The following is a 25352-nucleotide window of genomic DNA, read 5'->3' on the forward strand; positions in this document are numbered from 1 at the left end:
AAGACGAGGACGTAGATTTATGAAATACAGTGAAGCAGCTTCTTCACTTTAAAATGTACAACAGAACAGAATCAGTACATCAGTAACAAATACAAAACCATAATGTTTCATATGTTGTTTCTCAATACTTTGAAGCTATCTTCTTTTGTTTGTTTGTTCTACAGCTGTAATTAGAATTATTTTAGCTAACGTTCACGCTAGCATGTATAACAGCAATATAGGCAAAAAGTGTGTAGGTCATAGATATGAAATCTTGAGAATGGATGCTCTACACTATAATGGGGATACTATCTGCGAGGGATGAGGTTAGAATGGATCACCCAGACTAAAGGTGGACACACTAACCCGATTTTCGGCGGTCAGATGTCATCGGGCAGTCTAGCGAGGTCGGAGACATGAGTGTGGTTGGTGTGTTCTAAGCGATCGGCCGTTGTTAATGACGTCACCAGTCTTTTCAGCCAATTCAACATGTGTAACCGGCCGCTATCCGTCGTTCAGTAGGACCAGTCTGATTGGTGGAGGGTTAGCCCTTGACTAGTGAATTAGTGAACGAGAAGTTTCCATTGGTACAGCTATGCCAAGGTACTTCACACTATTGTTGTCTTCTGTAATAGGCCATTCACTGCTCATATCGTATCTGAATGAGTGCCAGTCAATGTTGACTATGGACTTCATTCATTCCATGAAGTGAACACTGTTCAGTGTTAGCATAGTGCGATTTCTCCTCAATTTTTGCCTGTAACATATTTCTTCTTTCACATGAAGAAGCTCATGAGCTGACAACTCCAGTATCTTCTTATTACTAGCCATCCATTCAATGAATACAACAACAACCCTTCTGGACTACTCAACACTCTCTTGCTGACAACGACTGACGACAGCGAGCTCTGTGTTTAGAGAGATGTTCAGTCATTTTCTGGTTTTACGTCTTGCACAAGCGCAGAACGTACGCTGAAGTCGATTTGGTGTGTTCTTCACAATTTTTTGACTATGTCAGGGAGACAAGAGCCGACTGATCAGTAGGGTTACCTTTTCTGATGATGATTGGCAGTCGGGTTGGTGTGTCTTCACCTAAAGGCTCTGCTCTGCTGGGTTTGGCTGTTTTGCTACGCAGCTGGGATTCCATATCCTCATTCCCAAACTTGTCACATATAACACTTGTTCCACTCGATGAGGGCGTCACATTTGACACTACAGTATCGTTTGTCAGTACATAGACAAATATGCCTCATATGGACCAAAGACTGTAAAAACAGATGGTCTTTGGTTCAAAAGAAGTGCTTTCGATCAAACTCAACCTTTCAGTTCATGTACAGTGTGAAAACAATTACTGGATAGGATTCAGTCACTGGAAAAAAAAAAAAAAAAAGAAAAGAAACAAAAGAAAATGAGAGCAACATGCTGAAGTAGTGACAAACACATAGTGATGACAAATACATTAGTTCAATCTTGACATTGCAAATGTAACAAAACCAAGATTCTTGACTCAGACCTACATTTGGATTTTCAGGTATGGAAAATGCACTTCGGTGTCTGGTGTTGCAGAATTAGCTTTGCTCCTTTTGCTGTTTAACGACTTCATCTGACTTCTACCTGCTACCCTGTGTATAAAAATCAAGCCTACAGGGTGACTGTGAATTGAAGGTAGATGTAAAAGGAATATTGACCAAGTGATGAAATGTGACAACTTGGTTCAGATGCTACTGTATTATTATATGTGCTAATGATGTTAAGTGTAGCATGGTGACAGTGAGTAGCATCTCTTTTTAACAAACTACCAGCTGATGAAGCAGTACAAAAATACACCACATTGACTATAAAGCTTGGAATGTGCACGATGTCAGTTGGGCATAGACAAAGGTCTTTAGGTGGCATAACTGTACGCTAAATGTCCATATATTAAAACTCTGTTTTCAACATTGTATAGACAAGTTCACAACAAAAATCTAGTTGTGAACTTGTCTATGTTTTGTCTGCTCTGCTGCTGAAAGACATCCTAAACAAACTCCATCAGCATCTGAATTGTTGTATTTACAGCCCTGATTGAAAGTACAAGTTGTATCTCCCTGCAAAAGAATGTTTTTTTAAAGTTTTTTTTTTAATGTTTTTTTCTAAACAAAGGTTTTGTTTTTGTTTTGTTTTTTTTACAAATTCAGAAAAAGTCTCAGAAATCAAAGAGATGTCATCACATTGCTGCTCAAAATAGAAAAGGCATCAATTTCACATATATAGTACGTTGGAACCATGGAATTTTTGTGTTTTATTAAAAAAAAAATAAAAAAAAATAAACAAGTGGTGCTAGGCACAACAAACCACACCCCTCACAAGTATTTCACCCATTATAAGTAAATGGGAAGATTTTTTAAAAATCCTAAAAAATTTTGTGAACCAATAGTTTTGCTGTTAAAGTGTTAACAAACCAAAGAAACAAACCAAACCAAAAACAATACCCCTTGCCTGCCTTTTGGGGGACGGGCTAAAAATTAAATCAAAATCAGTTCTTTGTCCCCTCTTCTTTCCTCAAAATGTTATGTCCAATATCAGAGGATCACAGCTGATTATGTGGGATAAACCTCTTCTTTTTATTGACAAAATAAATAACAAAGTTCAGTGCAAATTGGGAGACAGCACACAAATTATTTTTATTTTCTGGTTGTAACACTTTGGCACTTGATAAGTGAGTGTCTCCTGCAGAAAATGATCCCTATTCCCACTGACCAACTGAGTCCGTCTTCTCTCATTAGTGTCCCTTCTCTGATTATCTGTGGAACATCTTTTCTTCAGTCTAATGGCTATGAGTGTTCCCTGCAGCAGGCCATTCACACACCAGCAGAGGAGAAAAAAATGATGTGCATGTAAGTGCTGGTATGATAGCAGACAGTGTCTCATTAGGTTGAGAAGGGAATTAGCGGAGCCGAGCTCAGCTTGTTCCTACGCTGGGTCTTCTGAGGAAAAGCAATCAAGTTTGAGGTGAATTTGTCACAACAGCTGCCTGATGATCTCCTTAAAATAGTCCACCCAGCCTTCTCCAGCAGACAAAGCCAACAGAGATCTAGTAAAAGTGGATGAATATGCAGAAAACAAAGTTTAACTCCTTCTGTATGTATCTTGTAAATGTCTAAACAGCAGCACTTCTCATTAATTCGGCTTCATTCATCAACAATCAATTATCACACACTGTTAATGATTACAGCTCGTCATTACCCTCCATCAACGAATATCGAATTGTCAACCCCCTGTAGTTTTCAGACGATGAAATCTAATCATTAATAATCCTCCACCTTCTAATTAAAAACACAATCACTGTAATAGTCATTACATCATCTCTATTCCCTGTTGAAGACTTTCAGGCAACAGTTAGCAATTGTTTAAAAAATCAGCATCAAAATTCTGCGTGCATTATTACTGGGTTGCTGTTACCCCCCCACTGCCTCTGAAGAGGAACAATGATTAACAGCAATCACTATCAACAGTATCAATAGTTCTGCTGCCGGCGTTAAAAATCAGCTTCATTATCACTATTATGTCCCTGCAACCCCTTGCTGCGATGGAAACAGAAACTATTTCATCATCCGAAGGGTGGGGTTGGGGGGGGGTGGCAACGGGACCGGCAATAATCAGTATTCTGTCTTTGAAGCTGTGTTTCTGCCTGTTTGTCTCTTCTTTTGTGTTTGTGTTGATACTTAAAACAAGGGAATCAATGTGGAAGACAATCCAATAATGTAACATTTACAACACAGAGGGGAATTTTGAATGACTACTTTAGTTTTGGTGCTTCAGGGTTGATAGACGTAGATAGATAGAGTAGATCAGTGTTAATTTTGTTGCCGAATAATTTTTGTTATAGTCTTCGTCAACGACTATTTTCTTTCTGAGGAAAATCAATAACTAAATAAAAAGTAATTCAAGAGAGCAAAAAGACTGACTAAATGTACTGACACTGTCATCAACGAATAAAAACTAGCTGAATAGGTTGGCCAGAGACGAGATCCAGGCAGAAGAATTAGGGTGGGAGGAGTTGAAACGACATCCACTCAATAGGAGGAAAGCGGGATAACTTGAGAGCAAAACCCAATTAGAAGGCAGAGCAGGCTGCACGAGTTGAGAAGAACTCCAGTCAGAACTCAACTTTATGAGCGGCAGGGAAGGCGCTTACATTTGTTTTGATCGAACCACTGGCAGAGTGTGTCGACAGTAAAGCTGCACATGGAACCCAAAAACACTGTCGCTTGGGAGAAAGAGAGCAGATATATGGGATATGGGATATATTTTACTTTTGATATTAAGGCCAAGAAGACACATTGTAAACTATGTAGCTCTGTTATTACCTGTATTATTTAGTGATATTTAGTGTGTTTTTGTCAAGGCTTAGAAATGGTTTTCAGTTCTATGCCATTTTTCCTGATACCAAGTTCAAATCTATGGTGGCGTTGTATGTGCTATCCTTCGAAAAGTTTTTAACAGTTTTAGCTAAGCCATTGAAGTAGTTTCAGGTGAGCACTATGTATAGTTAAACTGGTTTATATACCAGTGGCACTGCTGCTTGTACAATCTTCAATTTCATGGAGAATGCCATGTGCAGTTTGTTATGATTAATGCAATTTTTAGTCAGGTAAAGTAGGACTCTCCTACTCTGTAGGATGTAAAAGTAATGAGTAATGTAAAAAGTTACTTTCCATAGAGGGCAACTAAGTAAAGTAATGAATTACTTTTTAAAGAAGTAATGAGTAACGAGCAAAAGCTACTTTTAAAAAGTAACTTCCCCAACACTGGTTAATATATACTGAGTCAAGTGTTTTGCATGTGGTTTTATATCATAACAAGTGCTAATTACATTTGCAATTAGCCCGTTGTGGGCAGCAGGGTTGACTGTGGTCATCAGGAGTTGTAAAAGTAGCCATTTCATCTCTATTAGAGGTCCTCAGCAGTACTGTGTGTCTGAGCTGTAAGATACATCAAATGGGCATATTGAAGCATAAAATTATCCTCTTCAACACCCAGATCTGTTACCCTCGCTTGCTCTTTTCACACAGCTGAAAAGACAATCAAATATAATGGAGGCAGTAAGTAAAAGCTTTAACCGCCTCATAGCTCAATAGACCATAATGTAGCTGCAGGAGGTTGATAAGGTTTTTGTTCACTATTAGTGACCCAGCAATTACACTGTGCAGCAATAAGATGTCTGAGGATGAAAACACATGCTGCAGCTTAAGTTTCTGTCGTAATCTATGCAAAGACTTTGTCCTATGGTTGTTCTGTGTAATAATATGTCCATTTTTCACTGTTAGATTTTTGGGCATGTATTTATAATATTGGGTCGTAGAAATAAAGCTGATGTGAAGGTAATTTTTATCCTGCGTACGGTCAATATATCAAATAAGCAACTGAATTATCCAGCAGTGTTATGGTTTACTGTGGTTTGCTTTAGTGAAATACTTTTACAGTTATAAATGAAGAATCATTTTGGAAATGTGAACAAAGAGATTTCCCCTGCTGATTTCGATATTTTAGTAGCGCAGTTTGCAATATTATGCAAGGTAATATAGTACATGTATTTTGTCATAGTCTGCTTTATTCTGCTGTTGTTGTACCCCATATTTTTTACACTTCTTTTGACTTCAAAACAGAAGAAAAACATATTGTACAAAAATTCTGCAGGAACTAGTCGATCAGTTGCTAACAGACTTAGGACTTTTTTCTTGCCAGTTATTATTGTCATAGAACATTGTGCTTTTTGTTCTGGACTTATTCTATGTGGGGGTTCCGAAGCCAGTCAGGGAGCTGACAGTCATTTTAATTCTTCACTGTCTGAAGTCATCATTTCATCAATCACTATTACTTCAACTGTATCAAAGCATCACAATAAACAAGTTCCTCTGAAGATTAACTGAACTCTTTCAGCTTCAGACAGACACCAAAGAATATTATAAACAGACTTCAAAGCAAAGGATATCAAGATAACAATTGCAAAAAGCAAAAGCCACAATCTGCTGTTAACTTATCACAAATGTCTTATTACAATGTGATATTTACTGCATCAGTAACCTGGCTGCTGCTACAAAAGCTAAAATGTACAAATAAAATTAACACTCAAAATAAATAATTATACAAAACTAGTAGTCAACAATGCGAAATTAAATGTATGGCACTAAATTGTGTAACAGGCAAAATCAACTAATGTTCATTTTTCTCCAGTGTTAATTGTTCATATTGTCAAATATAAAGGGAAAATATTTGGCTTGTTAATAAACAGCTGCTTTATAAGTCACATTCAATGTCCATCCACCCCTTTTCAACTTCTATAAATCAAGGCATTACTCATAATTGGGAGAAAAAAGAAATAGTAATAAAATTAGTCAATCCCTCAAAATAAAATGACTTGGCTCCTCCTGAAACAGATATAGTGAGAAAGAGCTAATAATAATAATGAAATTAGGGTGACCATATTTTGATTTCCCAAAAGAGGACACTCGGCTCCGCCTCAAGATACTTCATCACACGCTCTGTAAGTACTGTAGTGTTCTGTGCAAAGTGCCTATAACCCCAGAGAAATATTTCTGTGAAACAGGCTGCTTGGAATTATTTTATTATTCTAGCTGTAGAAGTGTCATAAAAGCTGTTGTGTGTATGTACTGTGCCCTTCTTTTCCGGACTACTTACATTTTCAAGATCTGCCAAGACGAGGTTTGATTTACTGTGTTTTAGGGGGTATAACAGGGTAGAGTAATAGAAAAAAATAAAAAAAACTGTTGAATTTGTATGGGTTTTTACTGGACTGGGGAACTTATCATTCGTATATGTGCATTATGGATTGGATCTACAAAGGCACAAAACATTTAGTAAGAGACAGAATATTGTTAAAATTCCACCTCATTTTCTTAGACATGTCAGGTTGTTCATGTTTGTTCAGTTTATTCTACAATTGTAGAATAACCTAATTGTTAAAGGATAGTTTTTTAATGTAAATATTTTCATAATTTTATGTTGTTTTTTTTGCAGTATTTATAGGCATTACATTATTTTTTATATTTATTTATTTATTTATTTAAAAAAAAAAAAAAAAAATCATCTTTTTTAACTTGAGATCACAATAGGTCTGTATGTGGTCCCTGAACTAAAACACCCCTGTTATAATGCGTCTATGGACAGGTCCGTCCATCCCCACATCCACAGGCTGGTGTGGATCAGTGCCTTTTACTGCTGTAGTAACCTGTATATCACAGGAAAGCGCAAAGTCTTTTCTTCCAGTGGAATTTGTAACTTTTCCAATAGCACGAACAGTGACGATGACAGACAGTGAGGTTGCGCTTGCACCAATACATATGCATTTAAAGAGTTTTTCCTGGTAAAAACAATTAAAACCGGACATTTTTGCTCATTTATAAAAACTGCGCGGACGCTCCGGACAGGATGTGAAAAGAGGACATGTCCCGACTAAAGAAATGAAATTTCATGAAAGTTTTACAACTATATGAACTCTGTCGAATGCTTCCTGTATCTAAAAACATAAAATATCATATTCTCGTACAGAACTCTTTGATGAGGCAGAAGGACCTCGCTGAAGGTCATAGGTAATTTAAATGTGCAAATATGATCTGACTTGGCCCATACTGTATACAAGCTGCATAGTGGAGTTCAGCATTACATAACTTTAATGTCTTTTTGCATCATCAAGCGAGAAAAGTCTGGGCTAGACGCTTTCTTATGAAGCAATAAAGGCAGTATGTTCATGAAACTGGAACATAATGACTCTATAGATCTTCCCCCAGTCAAATTAACAGTTCTTTAGTATAGTACATGGCCTTAGCTGTGGTGATGGTTATACAGCCACAGTATGACTTCTGATCTTTGAGAGGGATCCAAAAGGAGCTGCTGCTGCTTGCTGTTATGCTGTAGTAATCAGGCTCCGGTGGCTCCGGCTCATTTTATTGTGCACATACTGGCTGTTTGCAGGCTCTCACTACATACAATCTGATCTGATGCCTCCAAATTACAGCTTTCTGCTGCATTTGAGTGCCCCCCTGAAAAATCCTCTAGATAAAACACTGAAGTCTGTTTTATTTTGGCCTTTGCAAGTTAACAAGTTCTCATCTAACAAAACTTTTACATTGGCTGCCACGGTAATGACAAGACTCAGGCTGGAAGAGGAAGAGAAAGCAGACATAGAGAGGTGGAAAATAGCTGAACTAAAAGCAGAGAATGGGGTGGGGTTGGTCGGGGGGGTTGTTGTTACAAGGTTATGACACTAGGGAGAGCAGAAGAGTGGAGCTCATTAATGAGTAATGGGTTCGCGACCCTTCGCCCTTGGACACCGCAGCATCTGATGACTTTGTTGTTACTCCACTGCAGCACACACCAGGAAGAGTCTGTGTTCACATACATCACACAGATCTCTATCTGTCTCAATGTCTAGATCTAGATCACATACTGGAATCATATGTATTGTATTTTCAAACTCAGAGGCTTGAATCCCTAGGGCAGAGAACATCAACTGGCGGCCCTCAGCCATGTCCGGCCCACCGTAGCTTTCCATCCAGCCAATAGCCCAGTGAAGAGGAAAATGGATATGTGTGTAAGGGATAACCTGTTAACATAAATACAAATATTAATATGAGAAAGAAAGTACAGTTTTCTGTGCAAAATAAGAACTTTGTGATTCTAGATATATTTGGCCATTACTAGAAAGCTATTTTGGGAACTGCTTAGATATGACCAGAGATGGCAAGATTGGAGTCTCTCAGTTTGTAATATTTCAGACTTGGGTTTTGGTTTTTAGAGCCAAAGTGTCAAGGTGGTTCATGGAAACACCAAGGCTTTGGGCTGTAGTCATCTGGTGAGACGCTTGTATCATCTGCATAACTGAAATATCACTTTTTGTGTCATTAGTTTTGCATTTGTGATCATTTTATGTCCTGCTGAAGCGTAGACATTATAAGAATTCAAAACTATAAAGGTCAGTTCAGAATTAAGATTCATGACAAGACAAACCATGTTAGGGGAGATTCCAGGGGTAAGTGGCATCAGTGTGGACTGATTATGCACAACTCAAACCTGTTATTGACATTGCCTGACACTTGACTAATCACGTCATTAGTGGCATCCAATTAGCTTAGGTTAGCTTGGCAAATTCCTCAAAATGTATTTGAGGCATTCCATTGAAACATCATTGGACTGCAGATTGTACAACCCCCCCCCCCCCCCCCCCTTATGCTTTCATTTCATTTAATGTTTCCAGTTTGATCAGTACTTGAAATGCAGTAGCTGTAGCCGGTGACTCATATTTCAAGTTGTTACAAGTTATATCTCATCACAGAATCAAGCCTGAAAAGTCAGCAGTAGGAACACAAACGGAGTTGTTGGTATAAAAATCATACATCATCTTGAAGAGTGGGGGTTTTCACAGTTTTGCAGATCAGCCTATGGCAAGTACACAGCCTGGCCTAAAAGTCCCATGCTCTATTTATTTTTAGTCTTATTTAATCTTTAATTTTGATTGTGGCTCGCATTCACTCTGGCTTCATTTTGAGAAGTTGTGCAATGTGACCACATTTATTTCTGTCATCTTTTTGGACATGTGATGTTACTGAACCTAGACCTGAACCGAATGAAGCAACCCCAGGTCATAACACTGCCTTGACAGGGTTCTACTGTAGGCACTAGGCATGATGGGTAATCACTTCATCCACCTCTCTTCTCACCCTAATGCACCCATTATTCTAGACCAAGGTCAGTCTGAACTCATCGGACCATTGACCTTTATCCATTGAAACACAGTCCAGTCTTTATGCTCTCCATCAAACTGATGGTTGTTTAATCCTGTACAGTTCACTCATAGAGATACTGTGAAATTCAACATTTCAACCTTAGTGTGTAATTGGACGACGTAACAAGACTTTTTTACTTTTGGGAAATTTTTCAAAACTTTTTATTGTCAGGTAGGAAATCAAGGTCACTGAAGTTACCATATTTGGTTCCTTACCCATAAGTGGCAAAAAAAAAAAAACAAACATATATCCAAGACGTAAATATAAAAAATACAAGAAAAATACATGTAAGGTGAAAGGAACATGTATTTAAACATTAAAACATCACTTTTAGAACATTAGACCAACATAAGTGCTGATCCAGATCCCTGTCCACATCCACATTACTCCTTTGAACATCATTCCTTACATTAGTACCATTACTTCATGGTATCTAACAAAGCAGGTACACTCACTGTTCATGCAGAGGTGGACCTTACAGACCCTGAAGACCACATTGGACCTGAGATTGTTGACTCACTGTCCTCACTGGAACTGTTGCTGTCACTGGCTTGTAATGTGTGCCAAAATGACCAAAAATAGTCTCTTGCCCGATTAAGGGTTAAGAATAAGAAGTTACTCACTGCTAAAGGGTTAAAGAACTTGTTGCAGCTAAAACATATTAACCACTGCAGCAATTATCCAACGGAAGGATCTGAACTACTTGCTTATTTAAATCCAGGTGGGGGTTATTTTTTTGGCCAGCATTGAGTCCATCTAATCCTGAATCTGTGCTCCGAACAAGGTTTATTACTTTTGTGGACACTTGTAGGCAATTAAAGTCTTAAGGTTCAATTTACATTTAATTATGGATTTTGGATACCTGCTGTATTACCTAGTGTATTTTGTGTTCACACCATGTGTACACATTTAGTACACTCATTAAAAGCAATCTACAGCTCTCCTCTCCTCTCCTCATTCAAACACACACTGAGACTGTCAACCTCTTCAAACTTATCCTGTGTCCAGATCTGCAGTATTTGGAAGCCAGTGCCTCCTGCCATCTCAGCCCAATTAGAAGCTCCCCTCCCTGGGTAGAGAGGAGTGGAAAATGCCCCACACGCACACACACACACGCGCACACACACACACACACACACACACACACTCTCTCTCTCTCTCTCTCTCTGTCTGGCCTCATATTGGTGGTTCTTGTGGTTCTTGAGTTATGACAGCCTCTGACACTAGCCCTGTATAATTACTGCTGTCTGAAGGAGGGACGGTATGGGGCAAGAGAGTGGGAGAAAACAGTTACATGAAGGAAGATGAGAAAGAGGGGGGGGGAAATGGAAAAGTAAAAGAGAGACAGTGCAGAGGCAGGTGAGATGGAGAAAAAGGAGGAGAGAAAGAACAGACTGATAGAAGAGGAAGGAGGAAAAGAGCAGAAGGCTTGCAGACGACCACCTGCTATGTGTGTGCGTGCGTGCGTGCGTGTGTGTGTGTGTGTGTGTGTGTGTGTGTGGATATCTGTGTGTGTAGTAGAAAAAGAATGTTTGGTTTGTGTGTGTTACAGAGTGAGGGTGTGAGTGAGCTGATAGCTGATGACAGTATCTTGTACCGGCACTGTGGAGTCATGCTGCCATTATTGTTGCCGCTCAGCTAGATGCTAGGAAATTATCTGATGGAAGCTTTACAAATAATTTTCTTCAAGGTGATCCTGGAAATGATAATCAAGGGAGGAAATTCATGGTAAAAATCTGAATCACAGACAGCAGTGTTGTATTTGTGGTCCAAGAAGTGAGCTACCCTCATGAAGCACAGCAGAAAATGAGGACACGTTGGCTCAGTGGACTGGACCGTAAGTGATTACTGTGAACATTAGTGAACAAGACCTGTATAAGTAGGCAGTGTTTTACGACGGATGTTCTTGAATAAATTATTGTCAAACTGTGTAAAACATAAACTCACCAACTATTTGAAATTGGTGTTTCCGTTTAAATGAAACCTAGAGCTGGTAAGGACTGACTGCTTTAGGGACTGAACAGAAGGCAGACTAGAGAGTCAAGACAATGTTCTGGTTCTTTAACCCTTTAACCCCTGAGACATGATTCCAGGTAAACATGCTGCTGTGAATGTGTCTGTTTCAATGGTTTTAGGGTCAAAACAGGGTGGAATAACAGAAAAAGACAAATAGACAAATTGAAGTTTGACAGGTTTTGACTAAATAAGGCACAGAATGTATATCAATAAGAGATTTAGGATATTTAGTATGAACTGTGAACTGGAACACACTGAACAGCAACAAGTGTTTGAATTTGAAGCCAGTATTTTTTTTTTTTTTTTGCGCTTTTTCTTCAAAATCAGTTCAGCCGCTTTTTGGCACCTAGTTGAACTCCAAAAAGCAGTTACACGGTCAAAACTGGGTAAAAACACAATAAAAAAAAAAAAAAAAAAAAAAAGGAAAATCACCACAACACTGGAAACAACAGTAAAAACAAAAAAATTCAGGAAAATGGTGTAAAAAAAAAAAAAAAAAAAGCCCAAACCATCTTTTTTCATAGTGAGTGGGTCTCACTCACTGCTCTGTGTTTTACCCCCATTACACAGGTGATGGGGGGTGTACTGAGCATGCTCAGATGTCTATGGAAAGAACAAGGTCTGTTCTATCAGCGTGTATTGATTTTTTTTCTATTGAGCAAGCAGTTGAATTTTTATGAATATTTAAAGTAAATCGCACATTCAGAACGTTCACCACACCATCAGGGGTTAAAGGGGCTGAAATGTATTAATGTATGGAAGTGGTGGAAAAGTGAATGTTTTTATGACATAGCAACATGAATGTGGTGCAATAGAATCAGAGAAGATGTACTAGTACAGCATCAACAGCAATACAGACACTGAACCAGCCTGTTGTGGTGGAGATTTAGGGGATGGCCTATGGCTACGTTCAGACAGCAGGTCTTAATGCACAATTTGGATTTTTTTGTGAAATCCGATTGTTTGTGTGCTCATTCATATTATATTAAATGCGACTTCTATCAGTTTTGAGTATGAAGTGAATGCGACCCTGAAGTGACCTGCATGCACAAAGAGGTCCTGGCATAATACGTGACCACGCACACACGCAACAGGAGTAAATATATTTTTTCCCACCGCTCCTCCACCTGGGAGGCAGAATTGTGACGTTTGTCGCATTTCAATGATGTAAAAGTTGGCTAAATGTGACGTGGCCGTTCAGACTGAAATTGCACTGCAAAATATCAGATACTTATTGGATTTAGGACCACATATGAAAGTGGCCTTGGTCGGATCTGAAAAAATCTAATTGTGGTGTTCAAACTGTCTTTAACAGATCGGATACAGGTCACATGTGGGCAGAAAAATTGGATTTGGACCACATTTGCCTGCAGTGTGAGTGTAGCCCATGTTAATCTCACCAAGGGCTACAAGGTGTTAGTGACCAAAAGAGCAGGGTTGTGGATAATAGTAGTGGAAATGACTGTCTGGGCTCTCCCTCCCACAGGATGAAACAAGGTTGCCTTTGTTATCAGTTCATATGGAAACTGTGTCTCTTAATCTAAAACCTACAGCCTTGTGACCCAGAACTGGTACACAGTAAAACATCTGCTAATGGGCTCCATCCGCCAAATTTGACTCAATTCACAATGCAGTGTTTCCTTTTAATGCAATACTTTACATATTTTAAATATAACTGGGCTTTTTCTCAACATTTTGGTGCTTTTTAGACTTTTAATGACACTGGAAACCCCAAACCATGAATGGACATTCACATATCTGCTCTAAATATTCCCCATTTGAAAAACAGCACCTACTTGACATAATGATTCCTCCTATGTAACAACTGGAGCTCAGCCAGTGGCTGCACAGTAGATCTGCTCACATGAAAGCCAGGTTCTCTTTTTGAGAGGTTACTTTGAGCAAAAGAGAAAAAGAAATCCTTCTCATTCAAAAGGATTTTTTCCCAACCATATTATAATGTTAGTTGTACAGTTGCTTTTTTTTTCATACAAATTCAAGTCATATTTAGTTGCAACTGTGATCAAAAGGGATCAAACTCCTGAATATTCTCCCAAAACTGTTAAAAAGTCACAGACTTTTCTTAAATGAGGCATCCAGCCTGCAGGCTAACAGGAATCAACAAGCTCACAGCCTGGTTCATGAACTAGAAAAGTTACATGAATGATCATTTAAGTGACTTGAAAGTATCAGGGCAATCCTTTTATCTTTCCCTTCAATTTGGCGGGTTTCTCACCTCCCTCCTCTCTTTTCTCAGTGTTCTCTTAAACTGCACAAGTTTTTTGTTTTTGTTTTTTTTCTGATTCTTTTCCATATCTCACTATAGGGATGGCTAGTCGCTACGTCATCATACTCTAAAACGTCATTTCCATGTCCAATCGCGAAATATCCAAAAGGTAGCAAAATGGTGCAGTGCTGTCTCCCGTGTTGCAACAACAGAAATGACGTATATAAACCATCTCTTATTACCGCTTTCCTCCCGATGAAAAGGGGAAGAGAAGATGGCTGGAGGTGATACGGTAAGTTAGATCACAAATGATGAACAATACAGCTTAGTGTAGGCTAGCATAAGTAGCTAACTTTAGCTAGCTAGTACTAACACTAAACATTAGCTTATATAACATTACCTGTCTATATGTAACTTTAAAGCAAAATGATGTGTGTGTGTGTGTGGTGTGGTGTGTGTTTTGTTGGACAACTTAGTTAGCTAGCCCCCTTCCCAAACACAATTTCTCACTCGTTCCCACAGCTTATTATCTTGTGATAGTAACATGGTTGTGGTGTGACTTACCTGAAGGTGTTTGTGGATGACACAACTGCATTATTCCTTATACTGACACAAGAGAAGGAGAGCCACTATGATAGGGAAAAAACGATGCAAAAATAAACACTCTAGTATATCTGTATAGCAAAACAACACATCTGATGATAGAAGTTGGTTCTACAAGTTAGAGGGAGCCTGAGATGTAAGATGTTCATTGCCACTTAGTTCTTTAAGCAATGATATGTTTTTCTTCCTACAGGTGTGACAATTTCACCCCAAACTATAACTCAAGGGTCTGTGGGTGACATTTACCCAATGGAAAAGCAGTTGGGCTGACACGGTTTGCTCGGAATGACCACAGCAGCCATCCCAACAAACATCAAAAGTTGCTCCCTGCAAGTGTGGAGGATGAAGAAAGAGCTGAACCAGGCCATAACCCCCTTGACATTGCTCCACAGACCCCTAGTACTTAAAGTGTTCTGGTGCCTGAAATTGAGAATGAGATGCTCAGAAAAGGAAATGACAAACTGAAAAAAGAATTGAATCAAAGTCAACTATAACACTGGCTAGCCAGATGCTGCCACTGTCCAATTTTTGGAGGCCTTTCTTTCCAAATTTGATCTCCAGTATCACTTTGAGTGGAATGTCCAAGTAATGTCCCTAATAGATCAGTTGCTCTTGGCTTTGATGAAGCTCTGACTGAAATGTGCCACAGTCACCAACATCTTCACCACCATCACCAGTGCTCTGTATGACATTTCGTATGTCAGCATGATGGAAAACAACATCCCCTCCAGAATCAAGAACCAAACATCTCTTCCAGATCACTACCAACCATTTCCCAACTGTCGGGTTGTGCTTGACTGCATTGAAGTAGCTGTCTCCAACAGAGAAAGCTGGACACCCAGAGTCATCTGTAGAGTCATTACAAAGGAACCACTACACTAAAGGCTCTGATCGGTGTGGCTCCCAGTGGAGTTATAACCTTCACCAGTGACCTATACGGTGAAAGTACATTAGACAAAGCGATAACAGCTGACTGCGGAGTACTCCAACAGCTACAACCAGGTGACATGGTGATGGTAGATAAGGGCTTCACTATTAGTGACATTTTGCCTGCAGATGTTTCGCTGAACATCCCAACATTGTTTGTCAACAAACAGTTCACAATGGAGGAAGTTAAGCACAACAGACTTGTTGCCAGTGCGAGAATTCATGTGGAGCATTCCATTCAGCACCTGAAAACGTTTAACATTTTTTCCTACATCCCATAATACTAAAAAAGCATGCCAACAAGATACTGAAAGTATGTGTTTGTCTCACAAATGTACAGAATCCCATTCTCTGTGAAATAGCATGAATTGTCTGTCAGTGGCTGTCACATTGGCATCATCAATCTTGGACGTTTTTTGTATAGCCAGTCACTTCACACATCACATTATCACCTACAGGGTCAGATCAAGCAGTGACACGGACACATTTCATGTTCAATAAGCTCTGTGTTGAAAACTAAATAACTTATCTCTGTGTTTAATACAAGTATGAATAGGTCTCAGTAAGTACTTTCACATGACATGTTACAATTTCTAGAAAATACTTAAATTACTGCTGCGTGACATGGGGACCCCAAAATGAACTCTTTTTTTTTTTCACTTTGCACAAATGTACAAACCAGCTCTCATGTTAAACTACAGTTGTGATCAATATTGGACAAAGATGTTAAAATTATAAGTTTTTTATGAACACAAATATATTGTGACATGGGGACAGGTGGGAACTGTGACATGGGGACAGCAGTTTGTCACTTTGTTCAGTAGACAAAATAAAAGACTTTGCTGGAACCAAAACACTACAAATATGCTAATAAACTTTTATTTAACATACATATTACCACTGAAGTGATATCTACAGCTAATAGCAGAGCATAATTGACAAATAACTGGATTGTACATAACCTTTCTATATTCTTGTACTGTTGAATAATTAGTTCCCACAGATTCAGACTTAAAATATCACTTATACAACAAAGAAAAAGTATTATTAAAGTTAATAGTGCAAATATCAGAAGTATAACTTCACATAATCAGTTATATCTTTTTTTTGTCTGTACGGGATACTGGAATGTTGTAAACAGTTCCGTAAAATAGAGTTCTTAAGCAAAAAAATGAGCCTATTTGAGAAATGATAGGTGAAACTTGGATTTTTGACATTGATGTTCACTTTTGCTTGATCTGGCCCTACAATTGCACCCAGACCTCACCCTCAGCAACATCAAGCTCTTCTGTGTCTTCTCCTCTCTCTTCCGAATTCAGAAACATCACCGTGAGACGTGGGTTTTTGTGTAACATGTGATGTCACTGTGATGTCACTGCAGATAAACATGCTGCTCCAGACTTGGATCTTCTTGTGAAAATGGAGGGATTTGCTCTCATGACTGACATGATGTGTACATATTATACAATATTTTCAAGTGTTCTTGCTTAAATCCCAGCATTTGAAGAAATGATTGTGATTTGATGTGTGAAGAAACTTAAGTTGATGTCTCGAATATGATTCAAGTGTATTCCTTCTTTTTTTTTCCCTGGATAAATGTGTATTATTGAAATTGGTCCATATGAAATGTATCAAATAGTTGGTTATTCCTTGCTAATCCATTTTCGAATAAAACCAGTTCATGCCCCAAACTGAAATCTTTAAAAAGAAATGTCACATTCTCTTTTAGGTGTATGTTTATGTCTGTCACAACTTTATATTCTCAAAATAATGTTGTTTAATCCATAATCATTTGAATGAATAATTGAGAGAACTACTTGGACATCCACTTTGACAGGCTAGGTGCAAGATGAGCTGAACTAGCTGACAAAGAGGAGTCTTCACACTGGTTATGTTGTTCCACTCCCAGTTGATTTATTGTTGACTGTGACTACACAGAAACATTTCCATTGATTCCTCTTGATACCATTTATTTTTTCTCATATATATAAACTGGTACAAATGCACAGCTGTGAACTTACCTTCTCTAAACAAGTGCGAGGCAGAACTTCAGAAGACATAAATGTATGAAATATGGCCAACTGTCTTGCGTTCGCTTGTGCTGCACAATAGTGTCATCAATTTAAAATTTAGGGGGAAAGGAAATAAACAGATGTCACAGGCTTCAACACTAACACAAGCTCCCCCAAAATGGAACATAAATCTGAACATTCAGAATGAAAATCCTGCTGTAGAACAGGTCATGAATGCAGGGTCAATAGACTATCATTTCACATCGGTGACATAATGTGAGGGAGGAAATTATCCTTAAAAAAGGTTTCTAAAATGTTAATGTTACGTCCATGCCAGATCTTTATGGATGAGCAGGATTACAAGGTCAAGAGGAGGCCATACCACCAGATGACATGTGTTGGCTCTTGTCAGGTGCAGGTTGCCCTGAGTCTGATGCCTGTAGTCGGGGGTCTGCTTTAGTTTCAGTAAGACAGTGATGTCATCCGGTTTGAGAAAAACAGTCCTTTCCTACACTGCCTGTAGGCTGGTCTTCTTTCTGGCTGCATAGAAATATTTCACCTCGATGATGCAGTCATTGGATGCCATCCCATCTGGGGAGCCACCAAGCAGGCCACTTTCTGTTAGGAACACCCCTCTCCTGGATGGTCACACCAGTGTGCTCCGTGTATTCCTGCTTTGCCTTTTGCTCATTTACAATTCCCCAGTCACAAGCCGGGGGCGGGGAGGAAAACACCTTTCAATAGGTGTAATCTTTGCACACTACAAAAAGTGACTGGATGTAGTTCCAGCATAATATTGACATTGTAGTTTTGTTAAGAATTTATTTATTTTATTTATTGATTAAATCTTTTAATATATTATTAGTAGTAGTAGTAGTAAGAGTAGGAGTAAGTATTTGTTTAGTAAGTATAAGAACAAAGTTATAGATAGATAGATAGATAGATAGATAGATAGATAGATAGATAGATAGATAGATAGATAGATAGATAGATAGATAGATAGATAGATAGATAGATAGATAGATAGATAGATAGATAGTGTGGAAGAAGGCATATGCTCCATTCAAACCAATGCAGTTTTTATTTATATCAGGCATTTTATACATAATGACAACACAATGGGCTTTACAAAGGGAGGGAAGGGAAGACATATAAGCCCAACCCTTCTAATACAACACATGAGCTCCTTGTTTAAGATTGTATTGGCCAAGCAGGGTTTTGAATAACAAGGGAGGGTTAGAGTTCCTTTTCACTGCTGCCAACACCAAACCAACGTTGCTGGCTGTGAGTTTTTTCTCACGATATGCCATCCTGTTATGAAGAAATCCATGACAGTTAACTGCATGCCTCTTGAAATTATGAGAAAGCTCACTATTGACATACAGTCGCGGAAAAAATTATTAGATCATCAAAAGTCATCAAAAACAATGGTTATGTAATCAAGTACTAACTCTTGTGTGTATCATGTAATTAAAACAGACAGAAAAGAAAACATGGAATGCCTAAAAGCACTGTTTTGACAGTACAATGCCATAGCTATTGATGTAAGAACTGAAGTGTTTGGTTATTATCAAGAAAACATGGAAAATGGTTAGATATCAGCTCTGAAATTAAACACTATGAGCTATTTTTGATGTTATCATTATATTTGTCTAAACAAATGTACCTTTAGTTGTACCGGGTATTAAAACGAACTAGAACAAATTAAAGAAAACAAGGGTGGTCTAATAATTTTTTCCATGACTGTATAGTACACCTGAAAACAATGGAGACTCTCTCTGTATGTATCATTACCATAAGGCATTCATAGTTTGCCCAACTGTGGCTCTCTCAATGGCTTCCTTCTGTTGTGGGCTGACAGCAAGTGATGACAGAGCTTTTTCCTCTGCATCGCCATAATCTGGGCTGGCCAATATCCCATCAAATGTCTTGATGGGATGTGATTGGTCAAATGTCTGTCCCAACAAATATCATGAAATCAGACAAAAGAATTAGATTTCCATGCAAGTCAACAATGTTCAGTGAGACATTCACATAGTTTTGGCTACACAGTCTATACAAAATACATTTAAATTACAGTGTGAACAGTTTGATGTCTGATTTGCAGTGGTTTACATCTGCGGATTATGTCAAACTGAATTTATCGTCAGTGGAAAATGGTGTGGTGGGATAACCTCAAACTTAGCTAATTTGTAACTGATTAAATGTAGCGTACTTGTGACGTTTCTGATAAAGCAGGACATGGAACATCAAAATACAAAAAGACAGAAGTCAAACCTGAGAAGTTTTTGGAGCTAAAATCCAACCCAGACCTGAAAACGGTCAAGCTGTGCCTGTTCTCTGTCCTCCTGGGTAACTGGTCGTTTAATTCCAGCTGAATAATAACATAAAATGGATGATTGTAACTGACATGGTTTCAAGTGACAACACCATCTCACATAACTGCTGTCAGTATCACCATAACACACCTTAAACCCAGGCTTAGATTTTAGTATGGGAAGAAAACTTAGGATCAGGATTTATCAGTGATAGTAAAACAGAAAGCATGAATAATAACTCCTAATTAGTACTAACCTTGTTGTTGGAGGTGCAATCACAGACATCCTGTTCGCTGTGATGTCATCAGTTTTGGGTGTCGTGGCCCTCTTCCACACATATTCGACATCCGTGCGGGTTCAATTCTTTTCAGCCCAAATGAGCAGGGCTGGGACATGGTGGCACTTGGCCTTCCCTGTACCACAGGAGCAGGCATTAGCCTTCACTTCCTGTCCCTCAACCTGAGTCAAAACAACTTTGCTAACCCTCACCCAAAACCCATAAAACAATCACCCAAAATGGAATAATTGGATGTTAGCATTATGAGCGGACCCCCATCCTTAGCTAGCTAGCTAACTAACTTGTCTGGTGCTTGGAAGACATGTCCAGTGTACAGTTGTCAGTTACACTGTCAACTAGCCATATGGTACTTATTCTATCATAGCTAATTAAACATTACCCGGGTACAGTAATGTAAGCTTTATTGCTAACACCTTTATATTCACTAGCTACTTGCTCTCACCTCAACCTCATAGCTCCTCTTTTTCCTTGATGTCTGAACTTTCCCTGTCAGACTTCCACCTGGCATTAGACTAACTCTTATAACTATTTGAGTTATAAATGAATGAATGAATGAATGAATAGCTCTTTATATCATTTGACAGCACAGAGTACATACACAGAGTACATCAAACGAAATTGCGATCAATGATTAGGGACATCGGGCTGCTGCAGCTAGTGCGCTGCCACAGAACCCTTTTCTTCAAAATGTGTAATGAAGAACACAGGATAATGCAAAGCACAAATATAAGATATCATACAGTTTTCACACATTGCATGTGGACACATGCTGGTATTTTTTCATGGATTTGATAGGATTCAGGGATAGGGTGAAAAAAAGAGTTTGAGACCAGATAAGATTTGGAGTGGGGACGGGGGAGAATGTGGTGTGTTGTGTCTTTGTCCTTGGAATGTGTGCAAAAAAAAAAAAAGAAAATAAGAGACACCAATAAGGAGTTAAGACCTCTTTTAACTGACTTTGGGAAGTCAGCAAAGTACAATGTGACAGTGAAAAAAGTGACCTGTTCCTGAGCTGCAGCCATTGTTGTTTACTTTAAGAGTAGGGATTTAGAAACGGAAGTGATATGTGACGTCACACTAGCCATCCCCATTATTTTTTCTTATCATTGTGTCACTTTTGCCTCCTGTTTTCCACTTGTCCTTATTATTCTGCCTCTGCCTCCTTTCATTCTCTCGCCTTGATTTTTTTTCTTTTTTTTCCACCAATGATAACATTAAAGAAATGAAGAAATTACCCTTATTTGTTCCAATTTTATGATTCTAAAATGTTGGTCTATGCCTCAGAGAATGAAACTAGGAGGGAAGAGCAGATCAAGACTGGAACAGAAACAGCTGAGTGTTGGAGAAAAAATTGAGATAATGACTAAAAATCATGCTCACTTCATCTGCGATCACCTGCTGTTGCCACGTTGCAATATTAAAAAAAAAAAAAAACCCTCTCACTTGCTGCTTTTAGCTGTAATCACCTCTTCCATATGTGCCCTAACACTATAGATAGCCATTAGAGCCCAGAACAAAATAACTGACATTGAAAAGATGAAAGGAAAGAAGCTGACAGATTTTAAGTAGCACTACACTAAGCTATGGTTGTGCTGATGCAAATGGAGCTTTTTCATATATAATGACATTTTGGTGCCATATACTCTTTACCTGGCTCTTTCTGACAAAGTACCGTATAGAAAGAGTAAACGATTGGTGTTTTTGAAATAGTCATGGGTGGCATGATGGTGTAGTGGTTAGTACTGACACCTCACCAGCACCAGCTTTAACAAAATGAGACTGAGGCTACAATAATACTTTTATTTCATCTGAAATCACTTTTTTTAAAATGAAAACAATCTACATACATTACAGAAACAATCTTTGTATATCCTATAATGTGCCTCACATATATCTATCACCTAGGAGGCTTATAATGCCACAGGGAAATGTCACAAAGGCTACGTTCAGACAGCAGGTCTTAATGCACAATTCTGATTTTTGGGTGAAATATGATTTTTTTTGTGTGCTCGTTCATATTACACATTAAATGCGACTTCCATCAGTTTTGAGGATGAGCTGAACGTGACCCTGAAGTGACCCACATGCACAAAAGAGGTCCTGGCATAATACATGACCACACAGGCACGCGCTGTGTTATGGAAGTAAATATGGAGGCATGCAGAATTGTGACGTTTGTCGCATTTCAATGACGTAAAAGTCGACTAAATGCAACCTGGCTGTTCAGACTTAAGTTGCATTGCAAAATATCAGATATGTATCACATTTAGGACCACATATGAAAGTGGCCTGGGTCAGATTTGACAAAATTGGATTTGTGCTGTTCAAACTGTCTTTAACAGATCGGATAGAGGTCACATATGGGCAAAAAAATCAGATCTGGAGCACATTTGCCTGCAGTCTGAATGTAGCCAAATTGTTTGAGTTGGAGTTTGCCCACTGCAAAAGGCATGAGTTGTATGATGATTTAAAAAAAACAAAAAAACAATGTAACTGCACAGCAGCAGCTACCAAAAGATGAAAATCAGCTGGAATTTAGCATTCAGTCACATTGGATTAACAGTTGGTAATCAAAGCTGTCTTGTTTTTGTTTTGTTTTTTGACGGGGGCACAATGAATCATGGAAGAATACATAATGACTCGTAGGACTATTGTACCAATGTGCCCACCAATATCACCACTTCAAAAAGTCCACATTACAATGCAACTGCAGAGTTTTCAAATTAAAACAGGGTCGGCATCATTTCCATAAGTCTCCATTTTAGGGATCAAAAAACACCACATTAGTGTGGATTCCAGAGGTAAATTGATCAAAGCTGAGCTCAGTGTGTAATATCAGGACTATGACAGAATGGGATACAGCATCTAGTTCATTTCAAAGGGGAACACACGGTACGAATCCCTGATCATATACAGACACTTCATTTTATTTCAGAATATATTAGTTTTATCAACATAGCCAAGCAAGGAATGACACCAGAAATCTTTGCAGCTTAGTAAACAAATAGACATTATGAATAGTCGGGGCAGTTTAAGTAATTAGGCAAATGAATCAGTTAAACCAAGACTCACCTCACATAAAAAAAAACAAACAATAGATAATAATTTCTTTTCTGTTCCAGATTTCAGGTGCACAAGGAATAAAGCCAGTAAGCAAACTGCTCTTTGTAGCAGTAGGTAATGGGGATAATGCGTGTATCATTAAGTGATTTTTGTGTGTCATACCCATTCATTTTAAATGAATGAACTGCAGTACCATGAGCTGAAATACATTTAACTCATAAAGATCCTGTGCTGCTTTTGTGGCAGTTCCCAAATGAATTTTTCCTCTATATTTTACCATTTTTAAGTGATTTATCACCATTTATGATAATATTGTCTTCTGTATTAGGCATTTTTCAGTGAAAAACATGTATTTTCCTAGATTTAATTCACAGATCATGTGGATGTTCATGAAAACTCAAAGTTATTATATCTGAAACAGAAAAAAAAAGAAGAAAAAAGTCACTTTTTCAGCAAATACATCAATGACTGAATGTAAAAACACGTGTCTCCATCCACTGTCATTGATCCAACTGCATGGTTTTTATTGGTTAATCAATGTTGTAGAAGATGACGGTGTGCCCACGTTCATTACTGAGCCTCTGAATGTCCAAAATGGGTCATGTCTGATTATGATTTAAAGCTAAGAAACTGCATTTTACCTCAATTGTTTACATGTACTGATAGGATGAGTGGATCTACAGGTCTTAAACAGCTTGTATTGGTAAATGCTGTTGGTCACTGGTGGCTGTTTGGGTCTTTATGGGTTAAAATCAAAATCAACAGGGACACAAAACACACCAACTCAAGCCAAACCTGTTCATTTGGATCAGCCAACAGATCCAGATGGATGTCGTAGGTGTGGTAGTCAGTCGGTCCTTCCTGCAGTCAGTTATTGGTTCCGATCTGTGGGTAAATGTAACTTTAGGCCTCTTGTATTGTTGTGTTATCTGACCCCACAGACGATCACACCAGAGTCCGACTGCAGCTGCTGGATGGAGACCCTCACTCAGACTACATCAACGCCAACTACATTGACGTAAGTGTTCACACACACACACACACACACACACCTACACACACATAACTGAACACAATCCTTACACTGATTCTTTCCACAACTCAGTTAAAAGCATGAGCACAGTTTGTATCCATTATATTTTCTATCCCATGGTAGCGCTGGCCGATACCACACTTTTGTGATTTAATGCGATATCGATTACTTTTTTGAGATATATTTGATACCCGGTTCCAATACTTTCAGTGATTTTTTTTTTTTTTTTTAATTGTTAAAATGTTTCACTTAAAAGACATCTCACATGACAAATACTGTCCATTTAACAGCTTTAATGTGCATAACCTTTGGTGGCCATTTTTAAAGCATTGAAATAAATTTTGAAAAACACATAAATAATAAATAATTAACATAAATATTAATTAAAATATACAAATGAAACACAAATAATACATATAATTATGAATAGAAATGTCAAAATAAAACACATAAATAATAATTACACATATGACTTAAATAAAAATAATAGTGGCCATTAATTTTTAAAAAAATGGACATAAATTGAATGTATGCATTGAATACAATGAAATGGTCACAACTCCAAAAGAGGCTTTTTTTTTCCAACAAGACCTACACATTTTATATTTTTGTAAGACAACAGAGTTAGAAAAGAATAAAACTGACTGCAGTTCTGACAGAACTGGGCTAATTTTCAGGTGGTTTAAAGGTTCGGGTGGTCGCTGCAGTGTTTTATATTTTACTACACAGACTACACTTTACTGGTAGTTTTATCCACAGGTGTAAAGTACACCTATACCACACGGTTCTTTCTCCATCCAGGCTCTCCTTTCAGACACACATGTAGCCGCTGACTGAACTGTTGCTAACAGGCCTAAAAACAGCTAACTGACGTGTTCAGTTTTATGCTGCAGGGGTGGTTATGTCAGTACAAAACCTTGAAGTAAGTTACTCTATAAGATTCAGACGTGACATAGGGCGCTTTTATCCCGGCATTTATTAATTAATTTTGATACTTTATTAGTGTAATCGATCCTCAAATGAGTAGTGTGTGAGTATCGATATATCCATACCACAGAATTGATACCCCATCACTATCCCATGGCAAGTGG

At 38.3% G+C, this 25352-nt stretch overlaps 1 pseudogene; it reads left to right on the plus strand.

Moving 5' to 3' along the window:
• Positions 1 to 23777: 23777 nt before the first annotated feature.
• The window catches only part of LOC115419930 (receptor-type tyrosine-protein phosphatase T-like), a 58061-nt pseudogene continuing 56486 nt past the window's right edge, over positions 23778 to 25352 (plus strand).

The sequence above is a fragment of the Sphaeramia orbicularis genome, chromosome 5, assembly GCF_902148855.1.
Source record: "Sphaeramia orbicularis chromosome 5, fSphaOr1.1, whole genome shotgun sequence".
Taxonomy (NCBI): Eukaryota; Metazoa; Chordata; class Actinopteri; order Kurtiformes; family Apogonidae; genus Sphaeramia; species Sphaeramia orbicularis.